An 18939-nucleotide genomic window follows, 5' to 3' on the forward strand; every position below is an offset into this window, starting at 1 on the left:
TGGTGCAAAGTAATTAATGAGCTGCACTGGATCTAAGGCAGGCAATGGAAGAGCCAGGATGATTAAAAGTCTTCCGATAAAGGGTTTCTTTAAGGAAAAGAAAATCCCACAATGCAACCAGCAATGTTAATCTTCAATAAATAGGTTGTTAATATTTAACTGGCATTTATTTAAACTTACAGTAACTGTCCTATTAAATCTAAATTAATTGCCCGTTTGGGACTCTCCCCCTACAGCCTAGCTGGGACATGGCTGTCTGGATCATAGTGTGTGCTAGGCATCCAGCCATAAAGAGGAGAGTTCAGCCTCCTTCTAAGACTGGAAGATTACAATATCATGCTTGGAAGGGCTTTAGAGGTCAACTGGACCAGTAAGCTTTATACTCTGTGTCTTTGGGCTTTCAGGGGCCCATTTTCCCCATCTCTTCAGTAAGGGCTTCATTGTGTGCTCTTATCTCTGCATCTGCTTCTCTCCACTGTCGTCTTTTCATTTTGAATTCCTCTCTTTCCTTTCTGCTGGTGACTTTTTCCTTTTAGGCTTCATATTTTACACTCATTCTGCCGTGGTTTTGTCTCAGTGTTTCCTTGAGTTTGTTAAGAGAGGCCATTTAGGTAAGATACATAGCAATTTCTGTATGTGTGAATGTATGTGTATATATATACTAGTGGCTCAGACAGTAAAGAATCCGCCTACAGTGTGGGAAACCTTGGTTTGATCCTTGAGTTGGGAGGAGGGCATGGCAACCCACTCCAGTATTCTTGCCTGGGGAATCCTAGGGACAGAGGTGCCTGGTGGGGAGTTGGAGAGTCAGATATGACCGAACGAGTGAACACAGCATGTATGTGTGTGTGTGTGTGTGCGTGTGTGTGTGCGTGTGTGTGTGTGTATTATTGAATGTGTCATAAAGAACATTTTATAATGGCAGTTGTATACAAAAGACCAAGAGCTGTGAAATAATCCCTGAGTCACACAGTTTTAGAAGGGGCAGTGAGAGTGTAATTGGGTACGACTGATCTTTGCTATCCCTGAAATCAATCAATATTTTTTATTATAAATGTTGTCACAGCAAAACCTCTGGAATGCTATTTTGCTATCATTTTAACACATTCGCAGCATTTCACACACGCACACATGCTCATTGCTTTCAGTTTATTAGTGAAATGTGGATTAAAGATAAACACCTCATCAGATCGGTTAGTGTTGAAGCTAAGTTAACTTTCCTCAAGAAGTGGGAGCTGGTTGAGACTAAATTATCTCACCCTGAAGTTTCTGAGGGTGTAGGTCCCTGAGTTAGACGTATGAAGGCTCACTGTCTGCCTTGTAGGGCCTGGAGAGGCCTAGTGATGGAGAGAGGGATGTGGTGTGAGATGGATTTAGGGAGGAGGAATACAGGGCAGAGCTGAGGGCAGGTGGGCAGGTAAGAAGGCATGTTACACATTTTTAAGAGGACTAAATGTATTCTCAACTGTTCGCTCGTGAAAGGCTTTGCATGTATGCTGCTTAGAAAACCCATGTTTCTTTGTATTTCTAACTAAAGCACAAACCATCCATTTCCTTTTTGCTCCCTTACTTCAATCATCATCAGGTTAGACTAGAGATCCTCACAATGTCTTCAGTTGGAAAACAAATCCTCCGTTTTATTTAAAGAATAAAGCATCTTTCAGTTCAGTTCAATTCTGTCACTCAATCGTGTCCAACTCTTTGCGACCCCATGAATCGCAGCACGCCAGGCCTCCCTGTCCATCACCAACTCCCTGAGTTCACTCAGACTCGCATCCATCGAGTCAGTGATGCCATCCAGCCATCTCATCCTCTGTCGTCCTCTTCTTCTCCTGCCCTCAATCCCTCCCAGCAACAAAGTCTTTCCAATGAGTCAACTTATCGCATGAGGTGGCCAAAGTACTGGAGTTTCAGCTTTAGCATCATTCCTTCCAAAGAAATCCCAGGGTTGATCTCCTTTAGAATGAACTGGTTGAATCTCCTTGCCATCCAAGGGACTCTCAGGAGTCTTCTCCAACACCACAGTTCAAAACCATCAATCCTTCGGCTCTCAGCCTTCTTCACAGTCCAACTCTCACATCCATACATGACCACTGGAAAAACCATAGCCTTGACTAGACGGACCTTAGTCGGCAAAGTAATGTCTCTGCTTTTGAATATACTATCTAGGTTGATCATAACTTTTCTTCCAAGGAGTAAGCTTAATTTCATGGCTGCAGTCACCATCTGCAGTGATTTTGGAGCCCCCAAAAATAAAGTCTGACACTGTTTCCAGTGTTTCTCCATCTATTTCCCATGGAGTGAATGGACCAGATGCCATGATCTTAGTTTTCTGAATGTTGAGCTTTAAGCCAACTTTTTCACTCTCCTCTTTTACTTTCTTCAAGAGGCTTTTTGGTTCCTCTTCAATTTCTGCTATAAGGATGGTGTCATCTGCATATCTGAGGTTATTGATATTTCTCCCGGCAATCTTGACTCCAGCTTGTGCTTCTTCCAGTCCAGCGTTTCTCATGATGTACTCTGCATAGAAGTTAAATAAGCAGGGCAACAATATACAGCCTTGACGTACTCCTTTTCCTATTTGGAACCAGTCTGTTGGTCCATGTCCAGTTGTAACTACTGCTTCCTGGCCTGCATACAGATATCTTATTAAACCTTATAAATTCAAAAAATAATGCAACACATTTCTGCATGTGTATGCATCTCCCCGGCTTTCCTCCTGTCCATCTCTCATTGTGCACTTGCCTTTGGAAGTTCAGGGTCTTTTAAGACAAAGCAATGGCAGTGACAGATATAACCTCATATCCTCACAACCTGGGAGCTGATGTGGGCCTTCCCTCCTAGAAAGGAACAATTTCCCTGAAACCTGTGTACGCTTTCTTCATCTAGGATACCAGAAAGCTAAAAGAGGTGCTGCAGGTAATGAGACAGTCAGTTACCTGGGAGTGGCCTGGGAGAGGGGCCTTTGATGTGGTTCAGGTAGCTCTGATCCTGGGGAGGGAGAGCAGGGAAAATGTTTTAAGCAGACATGGGAACATGGACAACACAAGCAAATAATTCACCTAAGCTTTCACGGGAATGTCCACAAGGTGTCAGGATCAAAGATGCCTTAGAGAGAAAGTGGTTAATGAGGATACTATCTTTTTCTTTCAAAAGTAGAGCATTGAGCTTAAAGCTAAGATGGAAATCAAGAACCAGATTGACTTGTTTCTATCTGGAGAAGCACTGGTACCAGATTCTCCAGGGAGAGTTGCTGGGACAAACCAAATGTAGTATTTCTATCAACAATCTGCCAAAGGGGAGTCATAGAGAACTGTCCCACGTCTGCAAAAAACATTAGGTCCCCTTAAGTAAGTCGACCTTCAGTTGATACAATGAGCTATAAATAATCCACAAAGTTATGCAAGTGTTCAGAGAAGTGGGTGAAATTCAGTGTCACATATTTGAGTAAAGATCATAGAAAATGCCTTGATCTTTGATGCTCTTTGACCCTGGACTCTGGGCGGTAGACTAGGAGCGGTGATGAGCAGTGGATGGAGGAGCATGGATGGTGAGGCTAATGGCTCTGACTTTTAGTCCAAGCTTCACACATGGCCAGCTTGACTTCAGATAGTTTTCTTCCCTCTCGGAGCCTCAGTTTTCTCCTCTTGTTAAATAGGAATATGTCCTACTCCACATACTTGCTATGCAGGGCTAAATGAGATGCAAGATGTATAGCACCCAGAGAAGGAGCTGGCGGGTGGTACAGCCTCCACATGGGCAACCAGGAAAACAATGCTGCAAACAGCCATGGCTCCAGAGTTAGGGGATTTGAAGCACATTTTTGCAATATGATAGTATATTGTGAACAAGTATCAGGATTTTTTGCCAAAAAAGAAATGTTGGGAGTAACATTTTATGAAAGCTCTTGGAAGAATATTGGAAACAGAAACAGAGAAGCATTTTATTTACTCAAAATCGCTGTGTCTAAATTCTTCAAATATCACTCACAGTACCTATTGTTACACCTCACAAAGCATCCAGGAACTTCATGTGCCCAGCCTCTTGGTGAGGAGTCAGGACCCACTCTTAATTTCCCCTGCTCTTACCACTGCTCACTCCCATGTGTTTCTGCAAGTCCTTTCTGTCACGGGTTCTTCACCTTCAGTGTCCAGTCCTTTCCAAAGCCCCACTCACCTGCCTGAGCCATCTTATTTTCTTATTTCCTTCCTTGGAATAATGAGACTCCCTCTTCCAGGGATGTCTTCCGTCAGCTCTTACCAGATCTATTTCAAGCTCCGCTTTCAAATCAAGTTTTCCTGAAAGCCTGACCACGTCTCCGCTCTCCCACTTCAGCCTTTAGTGGCTCCACGCAGTAATTTGAATAAAGCCCCGAATGCTTTCTGTGGTTTCTGAGCCTTCACGATGCGGCCTCGTTTGCTTTCACTTTTTTCTCCTGGTACCTCTCCCTTTATTGAGCCATGCCACTGTTTATTTTAATTGATGACTATTTTCATCCCTCAAAGGCTTCTCTTTCTCAACGTGGGGGCTTTGCACATGCTGACTTCCTGTCACCGATACTGTCCCCCTGTTTTTCAGGCTAAATTCTGTTCATCCTTCTACATTCCCACTCCCTCATAAAGACCACACCTATTCCACTCAGTCAGGTAAACGCTCAGTGCACTGGCACCTTCTAACATTTGTAACACTCGTAACAGTTTAAATCCTTATCCTCTTATATCCTTGATGTCTGGCACACACTAGGTTTTTGATAAATATTTATTGACTTTAAGTATAGCTGGGGGAAACTCAAAATTAAAATTATTTTCTGGCAGGGCAGGGACTTCCAAGTGACGGAATGTTAAGAAGATGAATATTTGGTATTCATGAAGTGTACGAACAGGGCGTACACACACTTAATGACCAATCTCTAGCTAGAAATAACAATTCCAAGAAATTGAAAGATGGTAGTTTAAGGATAAAAACAAGGCTGTCTGTATAAAAGGTTAAACAGGCAGAAAATAATATCTAAATAGGATAAAGGGAAGTTTGGATAAATTAATGGGTGACAGACCCACCCTGGTTTATTAGGTTAGGGGTGTCTGACATATATCTCTGACCTTTGAAGTATGATTCCCATGCAAATGGCCACTGTCCAAAATGGGCAAGGAGGACATCTGAATTGGTATGACCTGGGGTGACCTTTGTAATGTCACAATAATTTTGTTGTCCACGTTGCTGGGCATAATGGAAATATGATCATCTTTCTCCCTGCACACCTTATGGCAACCCATTCTACAACAGTTGTATACACTTAGGAAGAACAGTTTTGAAATGCTTCAAGAAAAGGTGTGTGTAATTTGTGTGAACGGTGACCCCCCAAGCAGGGGGAAAGCCCCCTTCACCCTTCAGGGAGAATTAGATGGACCACCTTCAGTTCTTACCTTCTGTTATTTGGCTATTTCCTTCACGTCCAATTCCTGATTTCCACTCTTAACTATGGGAGACCTGCTCCACCCTGAGCCACTGTCTCCTTGAACATCAACTCCCAAGGACTTGGGCCACTTGCTCACCTCTCCTGACTCCCTCTTTCTGATCCAGCTCAACTTCTAGTATCCAGAAGATGTGGATCACAGCATGTGTCTTCAGACTCCTGGTCCCCTGGTCTTTCTCCTCCACCTTGTGGCTTCCCTGTGTCAGCCTAATTTCCAAGGGATGATGAAGGGCAGTTGGTTTCTCATATCATTCTTTGTTTTTCCCTCTTGGGAAAGAGCACTATGACAGCCGTAGTCCAAAACAATAGGTAACACACAGACCTGTGTGCTGCGCTTACTCTCCAAATAATTTGCTTCACCAGAAGATTTCCAACTATAACTTCATTTGAGAATCTCTATCAGGCACTTTCATTTCCTGAAGACACAGCTGAATCACAGGCACAGGACCCCAGAATTTCAAGGACAGGGCAAACCCAAGACAAGAAGCACTCTAGGAAAGTTTCTCCCAAATAGAGAGAAGTTACTTTCAAGGAAGTTAGCTGGAAAGCTTGTTTCTGATCCACAGGGGCAATGAGTACAGTCTTTTCACACTGATTCAACAGGTGAGTACCAGGCCCGATGATATGATACAACAGGGATGGTCATAACCTCTGCCCAGACCCCAGGGCTACCGACAAACACTAGAAGTAACTGTACTAATAATCAATGAATCACAAGTGTAATGCACATTACAAAGAGCAAGTGCAAAAGGACAGGGGAACAGAAAAAGGAAGGGACAGTGTCTTATTTATAATCACTCTATTTTTAGCACAGAACAGGCTAACATAGATGAAATCATATGAGAGTGTAAGAAGGATGGCTGAATGAATAAACATGTAAGAACATCTAGAATCTAGCATCTCAGTATCTGTTCATGAGGCCAGGTGGTTGTACTGCTCCATACACAGGCATCTCTCTGACCTTTTACTTTCTTCCAAGAGGCAGTAAGTTCTAGGGAGCTGGGGCACCCTTCCCAAGTTCTTGTTATTTATCAAACCAAAATAGGACACATTTGCATATCAGGTTATATAAATATTTTCAGGGCACTCATTTTGCTCTTGGGAAAGCCAGCTTATCATGCTGTCATAAAAAATCCACTCTAATCCCATATCCACGTTATGACCTCCTACCACTCTCCACCCAAGAAGGGCATTAATAATCATCCATTAGCCAGCGTGCTTGGTTTGAACTTAGAAATTGTGAAAAACGATCTTATAAATTATTTTCCAAGGATATCATCTTTAAGCATTAACAGGTACAACTGACTCAGAATTCTGGGAATTGAGCGTAATTACATGGAAATTGACAGGCCACAAATGCCAAGAATCCTGTTAACCTTTACTATCTTGAAAAACCTCTCCTTGTAATTATCTCTTCCCTTTGTCTCAAATGTTACTGATGAATATTTAGAGGCCTAAGCAAACACAGAAGTGGATGGATTGGAGAATTTTGATCTGTGTTTGGAAGCCTGGAGTTTTCTAGGCATTCTATGAAATACTGAGATGCTAAACAGAGCACTTGGAATTCGACAATTTCCAGAACTTGCTTCCATCTTTGTACTGGCTCTGCTCTAGTTCTCTGCTTATAATTCTCCATGCTGAGTAGAGGCTCCTTTGCATTAGTAATTACAGAGAAATGTAGGTCAGAGGCTTTTGGTGTCTAATGCAATTCCTGACCTGTTCTATGTCTTTGGAAAAGTCACTGCATCTTTTCAGGGCTTCAGATTTCCTTTCTGGAAGTGAACATAATGACATTCAACTCTAACAGCAGCAATATTTGCATAGAGCTTGAAGCCTCGCCACCGACATCCCTTATCTCACTTGTGTAGGCATGTCCACTACATTTTTCCTGCTTTCCGGGCTCCGCTGCAACCACGAAATCTCCCCTTGTTTCTTTTCTCCACTATTTTAATTAAATCTTAACTCATCTCTCTGCCTCCAACTCTGCCTTTCCCTAAACCACTGTTTCCTTACAGGGGCAGGATAGACTCCTGGGGGGAGGTTGATTGCCGCTGTAATTACAGAGACACGTCAGCTTCCCACGCATGGGGACCAGAGAGGCTAGACATTCAGCCATGCGTGGGACATTGTCACTGTTGTTGAATGCCCGCCTCAAGTTTAAGTGTGTAGCCTAAAATGAACTCTATTTGATATATTAGCACAGAATATTTTTACAAGGTTTTAGCAGCCACTAATCCTTCAGGAATGCAACTACCTGTCAGCTAAGGGAAGATTGTGCTTTGATTTGTTCAGCTCTTCACCAAGAATTGTTTACTAGTTTGAAAGATCACATGACCAATGGTAAAGCTCATTGTATTTGAGTCGCCAGTTCTTCAGCCCCGAGTCAGTGTGGGCAGTAGCCAGTAGGTTCATGGAGATTCTATGTACAGACACAAGCTTCTGCATTTCATCACATCGTATGATGTCATTGTGCCTAAAGATTTATTTTAGGGACTTCCTTGGGGGTCCAGTGGTTAAGCCTTCACCTTCCAATGTAGGGGGTGTGTGTTCACTCCCTGGTCAAGGAGATCCCACATCCCCAAAAAACCCAGAACATGCAACAGAAACAATAGTGTCACAAATTCAATACGTTAAAAATGGTCTACATAAAAAAAAAAAGATTTATCTTACACTAACTTGATTATTAGTCATTCTCTATTTATGTATCTTATGGATCCAGCTAGGACATTAAATAGGTCATTTTTTCAAGTAGGTATAGAGGTAGCTTATTTTTCTATGAATTTAATGTTCATAGAAATAAAGGTATTACGAAGTATTTTTTAATAAGATTTGGATCAGATAAAGGAGATAACTCCTTATATAAACAATTTCACACACAGAAACCAGTTTTATCTTTCTGAAGCATAGCTCAGTTCAAGAAAATGCAGTGGCTCCCCCACTTTTACATATAGCAAATTCCTGAGTCTGAGTAATCAAGGCTCTTAGAAATATGTCAGCCTAACTGACTAGGCTTGGTCTGGTCTCTGTTATGGCCCCACCCACAGCTTTATCCGCCACCCTGGGGCTTTTCAGCCTCCTTTATTTCCAAGTCTAAGCATTTGCTTAGGCTTCCCATCTACAGGGTCCCTTCTTTTCCATGCAGATTTCCAAATCCCATTCAAACTTCAGTGTATTAGTCGCTCAGTCGTGTCCAATTCTTTGCCACTGCAAGTACTGTAGCTCACCAGGCTCCTCCGTCCATGGAGTTCTCCAAGCAAGAATATTGGACTGGGTTGCCATTTCCTCCTCCAGGGGATCTTCTTTACCATCTGAGCCAACAGGGAAGCCCTGTACTCAAGGACCAGTTAAAATTTAATTTTCTTTATAAAATATTACTTTTACCGAGTCCCCCATCCCTCTCCTCTATTGGTTAGAATCAAATATTTTGAGGATACATTTGTAGGCATCTCACTGAGAAATAATTCAAAATATTGAGTTTCTTATATATATTTGTATTATAATTGACTGCCTATTCATCTGATCTCACAAAGAAGGCTGGAAGCTTTCTGAAGCCAGGTAACACTTCTTGTTCATCTTTGTACCTTCTCAGAGCTGAGAGAAGTATGTGGCCCTGAGCGGGAGTTCAATAAACAACAACCAAATTGAATAAGCAGCTCAGGTGTAGAGAGGGAAAGCCGGGGCACTATTTTCTTTATTTCAGCTTGAGGAAATGGAATTCTAAGTGAGTTCTGAAAGTTTGCTGTACGCAGGGCATCATATGAGGCATGTTATGGAGGTCACCGGGCTTCCCACGTGGCGCAGTTGTAAAGAATTCGCCTGCCAGTGCAGGAGATGTGGGTTTGATCCCTGGGGATCTGAAGGAGAAGATGGCAACCTGCTCCAGTATTCTTCCTTAGGAAATGCCATGGACAGGGGAGCCTGGCAGGCTGCAGTCCATGGGGTCTCAAAGAGCCGGACACAGCTGGGCACACAAGCGCAGGAAGATAGACACCTCACTCTCACTACCTCATTTCAGGCTCAGATCTGCACCTAGAAGGACATCTAGAGGTTGGCCTACATTTTGCTGAAAGAAAAACAGAACTTTTCATTGCTAGGTCAGCTTTTCAATGTAAGGGTTTGGATTATATCACAGTATATGCCACTGATGATGGAAAATCCATCTCGAAGACTTGGTTGCCAAGTAGAGCGGTAGGTGTCCACTTCATCCCCCGTGGAATGCAGGCAGAAACAAGTCAAGGGTTTCCCAGAGCCCTTGGGCTCTCCCGGTGCTGGAAGGGTCAGCCTCCTGCCGTGCTCCCTGGCCCAGCTCCAGCTCTGAGCGAGGCCATCCATCACAGCCAAAGCCTGCCCTTCTCGCACGCTGCCTGAGCTGGAAATGGAAGTGGCCTTTTAACGGAACATTGTCTTAGCATTGTGTGAAGCAAGGCTGACAGAGAAAGGAAGATTCATTCCTGACACCAATCACACTAATATCTGTCACCGAAATGACATTTTCCCTTTAATGATGAAAAATGCATCAGGAAAGAGTGAGGAGCAGAAGCAAGTTCCATCAGCTGCTCCAGTCTGATGGGGAGGAAGTTCAGCAACTGGTCGGTGACTCAGGGAGAGGAGAGGAAGGGCGGCCAGTTGGTGATCAACAAAACAGTTGGGCCCTGGTTTGGAAGAGAGGGGTACAAGCAGATGGAAGCCCCTGGATAGACAGTGTCCCTGAACATCTGACTAACGTCTCATTAGGCCTTCTGCCCGGGGTTTTCAATAGGACGGCCCCATTTCTCTCAAGCCCAAGCAGGGCTGCATACTGGCTTTCAGGGCCTCCGTCCACGTACTGCTTTCCTGGTGTTTCAGACAATAAAGAATCTGCTCACAAGGCAGGAGACCTGGGTTCAGTCCCCGAGTTGGGAAGACTCCCCCGGAGAAAGGCCTGGCAACCCACTCCAGTATTCTTGCCTGGAGAATCCCATGGACAGAAGAGCCTGGTGGGCTACAGTCCATGGGGTCGCCAAGAATCAGACACAACTGAAGTGACAAACACAACATACACATTTTGTACCATATCCAGGTTTGCAGGGTTAGTCAACCGACAAGATTGCAGAGCGGGTGGGCGTCCCACAACCCTCATTCACATGCCGTCTGTGTCATGGAAGGGGGACACCAGAGGAGCCCAGTCTACACCACAGGCGCCATATGCATGCCCAGGAGGGTCTGTTGCTGGGGAGGATCCACATGTGGGAGAAGGCACCATGAGGCCAGCGCTTTGCAGCCTGCATGTATAGGGAGGCGGCACCGCAGAGAAGCTCGTTAGACAGGCATATTGCTGGCGGCTAGAGGGAGGCTTCACAGTCATCTCAGGTGTTCACAGAGTGAACATTCCCCAACAAATTACAGATCTTTATCTACAAGCCCATTGCTCACAAAGACACCAGGTGCTGACAGCTTTATAAAATCCTTTTTCTCCCCTCCTTTCCTTTCTACTCTCTCATAACAGAGGCTAAAAATGCCAGCTAGTCACCTTCTTATATCCATGGCTGACCGCATCACATGCCCAGTAGATGGGCTGTCCTGCCTTTATCAAAAGATGTGTGCGCACTTGTCCAACTCCCTTCACTCCTGCCTTAAAAAAAAAAAAAAAAAAAACCTTTACTCTTTATAACAACTGACTCATTTGAAAAGACACCGAGGCTGGGAAAGACTGAAGGCAGGATAAGAAAGGAATAACAGAGGGTGTGATGGTTGGATGGCATCACTGACTCAATGGACATGAATTTGAGTAAACTCCGGGAGTTGGTGATGGACAGGGAGGCCTGGCGTGCTACAGTCTATGAGGTCACAAAGAGTCAGACATGACTGAGCAACTGAACTGAACTGACTAACCCTTTTAAAAACTTTATTTAGCTGTGCTAGGTCTCTTGTTGTAGCATGTGGGATCTTTGAACTTTATCGCAGCAGGTGGGATTTAGGTCCTTGACCAGGATCTGAACCTGGGACCCCCCTGCATTGTGAGCATGGGGTCTTAGCCACTGGACCACCAGGGAAGTCCCTGCTCCTGCCTCTGATCACAGCCAGGTGATGGTGTGAGGGCTGGAGAAAAGCAGCTGCTTCCCACTTGTGGAATGATGAGCCCATGTCTCAAGCATGATGGAGGCCAGCTGTGACATCCTGGGTCCCAGATGCTATTACTGAACTTTTGGTCACCCCACCTCTAGGGTTCTTTGAAGTCCTGACTTTCTAATTTTCCATTACTAAGTGTTCAATTACTTGCAGCTCAAATCACCCTAAATATTGCATTGGCTTTTCATCAGGAAAACTGTGTTAATTTTATGAGGACGACCATCTATTTAGACTCCTTTACTCAGCCTTAAGGGCTTTCCTGGGGGCTCAGATAGTAAAGAATCTGCCTGCAATGCAGGTGCCGAGGGTTCGATCCCTGGGTGGGGAAGATCCCCTGGAGAAGGGAATGGGACCCCACTCCAGTATTCTTGCCTGGGAAATTCATGGACAGAGGAGCCTGGCAGGCTCTATGGGGTCACAAAGAGTCGGACACAGCTGAGTGACTAGCGCTTCCACTTTGCTCTCGCTCAGCCTGGAGTTGGTCTTGCTCTGTGTGTACACATGTTCCCTTCCTGCTGCCAGCTTCCTCTTACTCCTTCACTCATATTTACATGAATAAATACTGGCATACACAGGCTGACTCATGCACCAAGAATTGCACTGCACCAGGGTGCTTCTAAAGTTTGCATGCTTTGCAATTCCATATGACATTAATTAGCACAGCACCCACATGCTAGCTAACCTGCCAGAAAGCAACCACATCATTGTCCTCCTTTTGGAGAAGGAAACTGAGTCATATAAGTCTCTATATCTGCATGAGTGGGCTTCAGGCTCCCTCTCCTCCCCCAATGTTCACACTTTTAAATATACTTTAGACCGGCAGGGATGCAATTCAAACAGCCTTCATCTGAACAGTCATGCCCCCAAAGCAATTGATGCATAAGAGCATACTTTAAACACCTAACCCCAAAGGACCCCTTGCCAATAACCAAGAGCAACAGACAAATCCTCAGTTTCCAGCAAACATGCCTTTCTCTGATGTTCTAGGCCTTTCTTGCCTCCCTGTATCCTTTCAGTCAAGGAAGAATCCTCCAAGATAGGGATCAATAATGCGAAGTGATGTTAAGTTCTAAAAATGATGCTAGAGCTCTGCCCTAGAGGAGAGAAAGGGCAAACGAGACTGTTCCCAGGGAAGGAGCAGCGGGGGCAGGAGAGAAGCTTCCTTCTGCCCAGAAACAAAGTGCCGACTCTATGGACTCAGGCAGGTGGGGGCTTGCTGTGAAGCCCTCTCAGGGGAAGGATGCTCTTGTTCTTTGAGGGTGAGGGCTGGCCTGAGAGCCACTGATGGTCCAGGATAAGGACCAGGCACCCTCCACAGCAGGGGTCTCCAACCTCCAGGCCAAGGACTGGTAACTGCTGTCAGATCAGTGGTGGCATTAGATTAAAAATAAAGTACAGAATAAATGCAATGTGCTTGAATCATCCCCAAACCATCCCCCTAACACCTCTGGTCCACGGAAAAATTGTCTTCCTTGAATCAGTCCCAGATGCCAAAAAGGTTGGGAGCTGCTACTCTACGAGATCTGTCCACAACGTGATCACTCCTTAAGAGAAGATCAACCTGAGCATGGACACCCAACACCCTTCAGTTCAGTTCAATTCAGTCTCTCAGTCATGTCCAACTCTTTGTGACCCCATGGACTGCATCATGCCAGGCTTCCGTGTCCATTACCAACTCCCAGAACTTGCTCAAACTCATGGCCATTGAATCAGTGATGCCATCCAACCATCTCATCTTCTGTCATCCCCTTCTCCTCCTGCCTTCAATCTTGCCCAGCATCAGGGTCTTTTCCAATGTCAGTTGTTCACACTAGGTGGCCAAAGTATTGGAGTTTCAGCTTCAACATCAGTCCTTCCAATGAATATTCAGGATTGATTTCCTTTAGGATGGACTGGTTGGATCACCTTGCAGTCCAAGGGACTCTCAAGAGTCTCCTCCAACACCACAGTTCAAAAGCATCGATTCTTCAGCACTCAGGTTTCTTTATGGTCCAGCTCTCACATCCAACACCCTTCAGTTCCCTCCAGCATGTGAGTGCGGCCACCCAGACAGCAAGATGTGGTGACTCTTCTCCACAGCCAACGCAATGCATGGAGGAAAGCTCCAAGTACCTGACTTAAGTTACAGTTCAGCCAGGACTGCCTGACAGTAAAGGGAGTTGTACACTGTCTGAGAGCAGCTTTGAACATGTACACATAATTTAAAACCAGATGCATTCACTTCTTTCATGGAATGGCTGATGAACTTATTAAAATGATAAAGATTATCTCTCTCTGCACAGTTGAAACAACAATAATAGAAATCGAAATGTTGGATTTACAAAACAAATTCCCTTTTGTCATGTAATCTGATTCTCTCACAAACTCCTTGTCCAGCAGAACCACTGCCCGCATCAAACAGATGAGCCAACCAAGGCTCATGTGTGTAGAGGATAAGATTCCCAGGGTAGAATAAGGAAGATCCAGGCTCACATCCAAACCTCTGACTCCAAATTCAAGATTCAAGTGAAAATGTTAGTCTCTCAGTTGTGCCTGACTCTGCACACACTGTAGCCCACCAGGCTCCTCTGTCCTTGGGATTCTCCAGGCAAGAATACTGGAGTGGGTAGCCATTCCCTTCTCCAGGGGATCTTCCTGGTCTAGGGTTCAAACCTAGATCTCCTGCATTGCAGGCAGTTTCTTTACCATCTAAGCCACCAGGGAAGCCAGGGAAGCTTCCTACACACACATAAGCCTTGGTTGTCTCATCTGTCAAATGGAGGCAGTGGTTCTGCTGGACAAGGAGTTTGAGAGACTCATTTGCAGGTTAATTAACTCACCTGCAGTTTCTTGAAGGCAAGGACCCAGCCTCTTTCCTTGTGGAATATCCCCTACACCCAGGCTCACTGGGAGGGTAGGGGGCACTTTGGCAGGATAAGGGAGATAACTCATGAGGGATGGGAGGACTCCTACAACTCAGGAGCAGATGTATGAGCATCAGAACCTTGTGCAGAAGTGGACCCAGTGGCACAGCGAGAATAGGAAGGCCGCGCAGGGTGTCTGAGCAGAGGAGCAGCCCGCCATTCATCTCCTGTCGCATCCCCTCTCAGTGTCTCGGTGTCTGGAAAAGCAGCACGTGTTGTCCACAGAGCAGTGAGCAGGACTTACGGACGCCACGGGCTTGGGGAGCACAAATACAGCTCCACCATGAAGAACAAGGTGGGCGTTTCTCAGGGGATCCCTGGCTGCCCAGGCAGGGGCCAGCGGGAGGACCGGAGCCTGTTGTCTGGGGCTGTGTTTGTTCAAGACACAGCAGTCAGCCTCCTTGACCTCCTGGCTGCATGTGGCGCCCGGAAATACTCTCCTCTTTCTTGAAATGGTCTCAGTCTTTGGAATTCAAAGCACCGTACCTTCTAGACTCCCCTTCCTCTCTTCTCAGGAGTGCAATGTCACCATCACAGGCCAGGTCCCACCCCTGGCTCCATTTCCCCTAAGTTCCCACTCCTCAAGATGCATTTTGAATGATGCCTCCTCCAGGCAGTCCCCCTGGGTCATCTCACTGAGAAATGTCTCCCTCTTCTGGATTCCTTTTATGTCAATATATGTATTTTCTCCAGTATACAAGACTTCCCTGGGTGGCTCAGGCAATAAGGAGTCTGCCTGCAATGCTGGAGACCTGGGTTTGATCCCTGGGTCAGGAAGATCCCCTGCAGAAGGATCTCCTCCGGTATATACAACATATTGCCTTTCATTTTAAATGCTTATAAATACACATGATCTTCCCTACAAGAAGATAAGCCTATTGTCAGGAAGGTCTTTGTTTTTTGATTAAACCAATTCAATTTATTGTTGAAAAAACCCACAGAGGTCATCCAGGTGAATGTTCTCCTTTTATAGATGAGGGAAGACAAGCCTACAGATGAGTCTTCATACAGCTAGGCCAGATTGGAGGTGGAACTCATTTGCACCGTTAACTCCGTGAGTTGCCTGCCTAGAATGAGGCTAGAGTAAAAGGCTGTATGAGCTATTCCTCCAAGTTTCCCCAGACCTGCCGTTACCCTGGCTGGAAGGCGTCCCACCAGAGACATGCGGGATCAGTATGGAGCTCTCTGTCCAATCCACTTCAGAGAAACTTCATTTCACTCAGCACATGTCTGTTCCCATCCAAAGGGGTTTGCATGAGGGACTCGGAGCTTGTGAATAAGCGGTTGGGTGGTGATGCTTTTATGCAGTCAGCTGACCAGGGGAGAATGTTCTGCAGATTGTTATGCTTTAATACATTAAGGAAATGGACAGAAGATCAATGGAGCACTAATAAAAGATGATTGAAAATTGCTAATATAAACCCAATAGTGCAACCTTGCTTTACAAAAACTGAGAATGCTTATGGATTTCCTGTATCGTCCACTGTAAACACTGCCCAGGGCTCCAAGCCCACCTCTGCCTCCCCGCTGCATGCAGTAGGCTGCTGCCACGCTTATTATAGGCAGGCTGCCTTCCGATTAGCGCAGCAATGCCAATTAATTGCAGTAACGAGCAGGCTTCCCATTTAAAGACACTCACAGCCTGAGCCCTAGCAGCATTGATGGCCTCAAATTGTGGCGGAAGCTCTGTTTCCAGGGTGTATAGTGTGTGTGTCTCCACAAAGAAGTGCAGGTTCTGAGGGTCAGGAGTGTGTGTGTGTGTGTGTGTGTGTGTGTGTGCCCACATGAGGGCACTATCTCAGAAGGCCCAGAGCCTTCCTTTAGAAAAGGGAACTGGGTCAAGGGGGAGGGTCCTGGGAGAGGGAGGCGAGTGCTGCTGGAGAGGGCGGAGCTTTGCTCTTCTGGGAAGGAGTCTTGTGAGCTGCGGGGTATGAGGAATCTGGAAAAGAGACGTGCTTAAGTGGGATATTTCCCAAGGTGGAGAGAGAGGGTTCCTGCAGGGGCCAGCCTTGCTTTAGGAAACAATTCATCCCGCACAAGAAGGGAATCAAGTGTACTCTGGCCTCTCGTGTTCCCTTGCCTCCTTTCCTGTCTTCGTTGCTAAAGCCTTCTGGATGTCCCCCTCTCCTTGCCCCACACCCTCACTCTTCGCCTGCCTTCCCACCTCCCTGTAGGGCATGGGCAGTGGTGAAGGCAGGTAGGGCCGGAAGCAGCTGCTGCTCGGAGGCACCAGCTCTGGGGTTCTGTTGTTCGGAATCCCATTGAAATCCCAAAAACCATCCCCAAAGGAACACTAGTTCCCTTTGAAGACCTTCTAATGTATTTTTTTTAAACCCACACACTGGGCCGTCAAAGTCACATGCTATGTGACAAAGTGGGTAATTATGTTTCACTTAGCGCACATCAGAGAACAAATGGCCGGAGAGCCTGTCCATGTGCAGTGGTGCGTGTGGTGGGAAAGAGGCCCTTGGTGGGGACAGCCAGCTGCAGGTCTGGGTGCAGACAGCAGCCAGCACCCTCTCCCCCGACCCCGCCCTGGCTGGAAAGGAATGAGGCCGTGGGGCTCATTTAAATGTGGGGACATGTCTGGTCTTTCTCTCATCCTCCTTTGTTCGGTTTTCATGGAAATGTGTGTTTATGGGAAACTCCAAGCATGCTTGCTACAGACAGATGTTTCTGGACTCTGTCCCTCGTCTGGCTAAGAATGTTCCTGCTGGGAGATGAACCACTATTTTTTTTTCCCTCGTCAATCAATGCAGGAGATGGATATAAAGCATCAAGGCTTCTGAAATGGTCCCTCTGGAAGCTAGGGAGTTCCAAGCAGCCGTTGGCAGACTCACTAGCCAGAGGTGATGCAGGGCCTCACTGAAGGGGAGGCAGAACCATAGGCACAGGTTGTATCCACCTTCAGCGTCACAGGTACGAAGCGCATTCCTACTGGCGCTTGCACCACGGATGAGCGGTCCAGGCCCCTCTTCCATTCCCCAACCATCCCCACGCCACCTTCCCTCCCTCTACCTCCCCCACTGGCTGGGAAACGTTGTCACTTTAACATTTGATTATATAAAACCCTGCTCCCTTTATCCCCCGTGGATGAGTAATTGTTCTGCTATTTCTACAAAACGCCACAGGAAATATGAAAATAGGAGGCAGGATCTGGAGCAAGACTGTCCCTGAGTGCCTGTGCTTAGACGCATCAGAGATGGCTGCATAGATCCTACATCTGTGACGGGGAAGCAGAAGGGAGAGGGGGCAGAGGGAGAGGAGGATGGGCAGAGGAGAGACAGACAGACAGAACAGGCAGCACCCAGGAGCCTGGCCAGGACGCTGTAATGTGGCCTTTGGCCTAAAGGGGCTGAAGCTGGGCCTAAACCCCTGCAGGCCGCCTGTACCTGTGCAGGGCTCACTGCTGAAGGCAGGAGAGCTGGGCTGGCAGATGGGTCAGAAGCGAGTCGTACGTTGGAGGGGATGAGCTGCACATTTCTCTCATTCTGTGATGCCTTTCCAAAACAGGCTGGACAATGTCTATGGTCTCACTCATTCTTCCATCCAACATTCTATTGAGAAGCAGTGTTGAGCCATGACTCAAAGTTCAGGCACTGGAGCCAGAAGCTCCAATCACACCTCTTTCACTTGTGCAGAAAAGTGGCAAGTACCTCTCCAGCCTCGATGTTCTCATCTGTAAAATGGGGCTGGAAATAACAGTGCTTCCTTTATACAAAGTGGCTGCAAAAATGGTGTTATTCTAATGACATAATAAGCAAGAAAGAACCAGCTCATCGGAAAAGACCCTGATGCTGGGAAAGATTGAGAGCAGGAGGAGAAAGAGGTGACAGAGGATAAGATGGTTGGATGGCATCATCAACTCAACGGACAAGAATCTGAGCAAACTCAGGGAGATAGTGAAGGACAGGGAAGCTTGGTATGCTACAGTCCATAAGATGGCAAAGAATCGGACCCGACTGAGCGACGGAACACAAATAAGCAACTGCAATATAGCAAGCACTGCCTAGACACAAGGGCTGCAGTGGTGTGTAAGAGCCGGTGCCCACATTCCAGGGGCTCATAGCTTAGTGGAGGAGACAGATATGTGAAATTGCCAGCAGTGTGATGGGAGCTACAAGAGTGATCATCTAGTGAGTCTGAAATTTTGGACCTGAGGCTCAAGGGACCTGGAGAGCACTTAGCAGAAGGGCTGGGCTTTGTAGGGTGAGGAGTATGTCACCAGTTGGAGAAGAGGGATCTATTGGCAGCAAACAACAGAAAGAATGAAGAAATGGAGATTTAAAAGATCAAGGCTTGTTTAAGAAAACATGAGGCATTGTTTGTGTCTGGGGAACAGTGGGAGGTGATGCTGAAGGATTCCGCATGTTTTGGTAAAGAGTTTGGGTTCCAGCGTTTTTTTTGGAAATGTGGATTCATTGAAGCTTCTGAAAGAGGGTAGAGGCATGATCC

General features: G+C 46.2%; 1 protein-coding gene across 3 annotated transcripts in view; it reads right to left on the bottom strand.

Moving 5' to 3' along the window:
* The window catches only part of NTM (neurotrimin), a 956964-nt gene that overhangs the window by 424040 nt on the left and 513985 nt on the right, over positions 1-18939 (bottom strand). The gene's annotated exons all lie outside the window — the stretch shown is intronic.

Source organism: Ovis canadensis, chromosome 21 (assembly GCF_042477335.2).
Source record: "Ovis canadensis isolate MfBH-ARS-UI-01 breed Bighorn chromosome 21, ARS-UI_OviCan_v2, whole genome shotgun sequence".
NCBI lineage: Eukaryota > Metazoa > Chordata > Mammalia > Artiodactyla > Bovidae > Ovis > Ovis canadensis.